Consider the following 1,683-nt stretch of genomic DNA (forward strand, 5'->3'; position numbering starts at 1 on the left):
TCAGAATGGTTGGATCAGTTTGCAATGCTTTTCTTCCACATTTCTGACTCCAGGCTTCCCTGGCTTCCTTCGAGTCTCATGTGAAACCTCATCTTTATATAATTATAGAATGGAATTTATGTTGTTTCTTCCAATAAATTACAAACTCCTTGTGCACAAGAATTATTTTCTTTTTAGTGGTGACTTCTTTATTTACAAATGGGAAACAGAGGAGAGTAGACACAAGTGGCTGTAGCTTCTTCTTTCTCCCAAGAAGCTTCTATCTCCTCTTGGCCCCAGTATCCCCAGGCTGCAGCAAATCTCACAGCTCATCATTCTGTTTCTTCAGAGAGGACTACGGTAGGATCTCTGGGCTCATCCTCCCAATTGCCCCTGCCTAACAAGAGGAGACAGTTAAGCAGTGACTTAAGATAAACCATGTTCTCCAATTCTCAAAGTTCTCGAAGTTGATGTACCTGCAGAACTTGGTTCAGGCCACAGAAGGCAAGAATGGGCTGAGTTGGATGACACTGCAGCCCCTGAATACTGCCTGTCAGACCCTTTAAGCAGCACAACAGGTGCCCTTGCTGAAGGTCAATTTCCATTATCTGCCCACCACCACAGCTTTGCTCCCCTGGAGTGAGTGTCATCAACATCATGGGATACTCTCCATGGGTGGTTTCCAGCACAAGTAGCCACTTTGGGAGAGCGGGTCATACACTCAGCCCTGGTGATCACCAGTGCATGTGACAGCCGTCTGTGACCCTGGGAAGAATTGGATGTCCTAATCCCATGAGGGAACCTGGAGATTCAACGAGTCATTGCGGACATTCTTAGCTCTGAATATAGGCTCCTGGGAAAATGTCTGCAGGTCCCACACATTCAGTGAATTCTCCTTCACACCAGTGGCCACTATGTGGGGTCAATCAGGTCCTGGAGCATCCTGCATACACTTGGGTCCACACTAAGCTCTTTCATATATTCAGAGGAGTCCTCAAACTAGACACAGAGAGTCCTATACTCCACACAAGGGATGAGGCAGCCATCATGCTGTGCAAGTACCCGAAAAGTCCCTTCCAGACAGCACCTGCTCCTCAGAAACTTGCCCTCCTCTGTGCTGAAGGATTTCACAGTACCATTGGAATGGTCAATTAGAATGTGGTTCTCAGACACGTTTGCTCAGCACAGTACGCTCACATTCTTCTCGAACCACCACCTGCAGGCAGCTGCGGTGAAGTTCATGAACCAGGTTCACGACCTTCAAGATCCAGGTGTCTGACCCGACCCACGCGTGATCCCGGGGCGCTGCTGCAGCCATGACACTTCCCAAACAGGAACTATTTTTTTTTTTTGCCTTCCTTTTTATTCTCTGTGATTGTCACATTATCTGGAACATAGCAAAAACAACAACAACAAATAAATGTTTAACTCAAAAAGAACGTAAATATAAAAACAACAATTGTAACACTGAGAGCACAATTTGAATGCTATGCAAATATAATGACCACAGCTGGCCAAGAGAAAGTCCAAGAGAATTCATCTACCTTCCGAAATTGCAGAGGAGGTAGATTATAGAGTATTGCACATTGTGTCAGTCAAGGTTCATTGATTTATTTTTCCTGAACCTTTCTTTCTCTGTCTCTCTGTCTCTATCACTCACTCTGTCCCTATTTTTCTCTTTTCTTCTTTTTCTCTGTTCCTATC

General features: G+C 45.2%; 1 pseudogene; it reads right to left on the bottom strand.

Annotated features, from left to right (window-relative positions):
- Positions 1–311: 311 nt before the first annotated feature.
- Positions 312–1,297, bottom strand: LOC110195574 (WD repeat-containing protein 74 pseudogene; annotated as a pseudogene).
- Between the last annotated feature and the right edge of the window lie 386 nt (positions 1,298–1,683).

Source organism: Phascolarctos cinereus, unplaced genomic scaffold (genome assembly GCF_003287225.1).
Source record: "Phascolarctos cinereus isolate Bilbo 61053 unplaced genomic scaffold, phaCin_HiC Scaffold_4;HRSCAF=312, whole genome shotgun sequence".
Classification (NCBI taxonomy): Eukaryota; Metazoa; Chordata; class Mammalia; order Diprotodontia; family Phascolarctidae; genus Phascolarctos; species Phascolarctos cinereus.